The sequence below is a fragment of the Limulus polyphemus genome, unplaced genomic scaffold, assembly GCF_000517525.1.
Source record: "Limulus polyphemus unplaced genomic scaffold, Limulus_polyphemus-2.1.2 Scaffold77710, whole genome shotgun sequence".
Classification (NCBI taxonomy): Eukaryota; Metazoa; Arthropoda; class Merostomata; order Xiphosura; family Limulidae; genus Limulus; species Limulus polyphemus.
In genome coordinates this window covers 804-4228 of record NW_013743306.1, presented here as the reverse complement: position 1 = coordinate 4228, position 3425 = coordinate 804, and the positions used below count along the sequence as shown (strand labels likewise).

At 33.4% G+C, this 3425-nt stretch overlaps 1 long non-coding RNA gene across 1 annotated transcript; it reads left to right on the top strand.

The window, feature by feature from the left end:
- Nucleotides 1-1767, top strand: LOC106477741. The gene is made up of 2 exons (XR_001292021.2): nt 1-94; nt 1245-1767. It is a non-coding gene; the product is annotated as an uncharacterized LOC106477741 (long non-coding RNA).
- Nucleotides 1768-3425: the final 1658 nt, after the last annotated feature.

The window sequence follows — 3425 nt, the reverse complement described above, 5'->3', positions numbered from 1 at the left end:
GTAATTGTCATAGGTGGCGCCATCTATCCCAATGGATGGGGAACTAGGGAAGTACGTGAGGTGTGTGGAGGAATATCTGATTCTTACTATCTAGGTAAGATAATACCTCAGAAACACGAGGCGATTTGTTTCGGCTGAAATATGTGGAAATATTTTCGTCCACCTAATGTAGGCTTTTGTATATTTGATAATGGAACAAAAATGAGTAACTTTATTCATGAAAGACTTCTTTTCAAGATATACACAATTAAGAAGAAATTGATACTTTTCTGTTATAATCTTTACTGTTTCACTAAAGGACGAGTAGCGAATGTTATGATGTAGTCAATAATACTGAATTAATACTTTGAAGTTGAACAAACAAAAACTGGGAAGGTAAAAAAAAAAAGGTTGATTCCAAATCAGAAGGAATCAAATTGATCTCCATCCTTCATTTCAAACCACTTTCAGAGTGAAATACTATTAGAGCACGTGTCTCATTATAATATTTACAAGACTTTTAATAGTTGTAAGATGTTATTAGTAATTTTAATTTGAAACTAGATATTTTAAGATATGTATTGCGCCCCCCCCCCCTTTAGTGGCTCAGCGGTTTCGATATCCGTTGGGGCAAAGAAGAGACAGCCCGTGGTATAACTTTGCGTTTAACAACAACCAAACCAAAATATTGTGCTTTATAAATCACGATTGAAATATAAGATTGCGTTGTTTATTTTGTTTTCTTTAAATGCATAGCCTAATGCCGACGAAACGTTGCAGAAATATTTAAAGAGCTTGTGAGGAGTGAATCAGACTACGGCATAGCCTAAGGCTGAGTGAGCGTAGCTAAGATTTTTAGAGACTGTGAGGAGTGAATCAGAATATGGCCATAAATTAACGCTGCCGAAACTGTACTAAGAATTTTAGGGATTCTGAGAAGTGAATCAGATTTTGACATAGCCTAATATCGACGAAACGTTGCTAAGATTTTCAGAGATTGTGAGGAGCGAAGGGACCAGTCTTATTCCTTCACGAAGTACTTTTTTTTTACGCTTTGATTAACGACGTATTTGAATAAGTTTAATGCTTCGAAATGGCTACCTAGTTTTCCGTTCTCACTGTTTTCAAACTTTTTATTCCAGAGTTTAAATAATACTTTACACATAACTTCTGTTGAGTCTTAAGTAAATTTGTGATAGAATTTAAATCAAATTATAATACGCTTCACATCCACTTTTTCTGTTAAATGTTTTATTTATTTTCAGGGACTTGTCAGCTGTCGTGGTCTTTCTATTTGATGGGTGCTGGTGTCGTCATGCTGTTTCTTTGTTCTTTCCTATCTCTCTGGGCTTCGAGGATCAAACCACATTCGTACCGGATATGACCTATAGGAAGGAGCTTTGCAAGTGTTTAAATTCTTAGGAACAATACTTCTATTACCGGTTAGAGAAGGAATAGTGGGGTAGAGAGTAGATAAATGTGATTGACTTTAATATGGTAGTTTATTGTAAAAAAGAAGAAGAAAAAAAAAAGGTCTTAGCAATTTCATCGCTAATAAACAACAACAACAAATGTTGGAGTTCAGGCAAGTGTTTTCGCCACCTCGCGATTTTCACGACTAAACTCCTTAGTTTGAGAAATAAACTATGAACCCGTAGCGTTTTTAGATAACAAGGTTTAGGATAATACTGAATTTGTTTGCATATTTGAAGTTAGACGAAATATGAAAAAATAAATCAAACAAACTGTACTTGAAAGTAAAGGTTAATTAATAAAAGACAGTTTCAACTTTTGTTTAAAGATTATTTTATAAAATTTCTACCGACTGGCTGACATTTTCAGACTATCTTGTATATTTTACGTGTGAGTGATGTTTGTAAGTACAGAAATATATATGTATATATTAGGGATGTTTATCTATTATATTTCACTATTCGTAGGATAATTAGTAACTATTTTGTTATTCGTCTAGAACAGCGTTTCCCAAACTTTTGTCATCCACGCCCACTTTAATAAATATAGTTTCCTGCGTCCCTCCCCCTTCTTTTTATAGATGAGGGAAATAGTGATTAAGTGACGAGATGTGATACACGGATACACACATTAAAATGCTGTATGTGTTTTAGTAAATACTTATTATTTTAATTAATAAAAAATATATTAAAACGTTTCATTTTGCATTATTGACTCTAATCACTCGTGCACCAAGAGATCTTTTTAACGCCTCTCTGGGAGTGGCGTATTTTTGGAAACGCTGGTCTGGAACAATACGAATATGTACGTAGTCGGTGAAAACATAAGTGATCAGTTTTATGACAACTTCAGTGTAAAGTTGAGCGTATTGTATAGTTTAAATCGAACACTATTATTAAGTAACTGTATTATTGTTTTTGACGCCTTTATCACTATATAAATGTTTTCATTCTGAAAATAAATTTGAACTAAAAATGCAAGTAAATAAGTGTAATTTTGTTTGTACTCACTTTACTCAAGCTGTTTTTACTTCGATTTTATGAGTCTTGTTTTTATGACACGCTTCCTACGTCTCAATGGTAAGCTTCAGAGTTTAAAACAGTAAAATTTGGGGATTCGATCCCTGTACCAGATAATCCTTTACGTACTTTTGAGCCCAAACTAACAAAGTATTATCAACGTAGTATAAATCATGATACTTTATTTGATTGAATTTGAATTACAACGCAGCAAGTCTAAATCATTTAACATATCGCTTCTATTAAATCAGCATTGTGACGAAATTAAATATTTATACACAAATATTAGAAATATACATATCACCAGGGCTTGGACAGTTCGGAAGTGGATTTCACCCCAGGTCTCTTTCGTGAGCCCACGATGTCGTAACCAGGCGTTTGTTGTCTTTATTAAATCACCTTTTTATTTGTAGACAGATTCACCACCAGGACATCAGGTTTCACCCCAGTCACGTGAACTTTACGTGTATGAAGTTATTTATCACACAGGTACAAATGATGACCAGATGTATATAGTATAACGGACAAAATGTCAGACTTCACTTTATTATTTGCCACCCAAAAAATAAGATAAAATAAAAACAATATAATACTTAAGAAAAACATTATTTGAACGTGTAATACTTCTTACTTGTTATTTTATATCATTAAAGTTAAGAATGAATAAAGTGTTTTATTGGTTATTGTTAAGCATAAAGCTACACAATGGGCTATCTGTGTTCTTTTCACCACGGATACCGAAACCCGATTTTGAGCGTCATGTGCATGTAGACTTACCGCTGACCCTCTTCAACTATATAAAATTGGAAAGCATATATGTATATTTTTGTAGTTTTGCTTTGCAGTTGGATTCTAATTGACATTAACAATATGCCTACAGGAAACTGGAACTACTCGGTGTACAGTAGTCTTTGTTTCAAAATGTTAAGCCTTAAAAGCAAGTTTATTAGATAG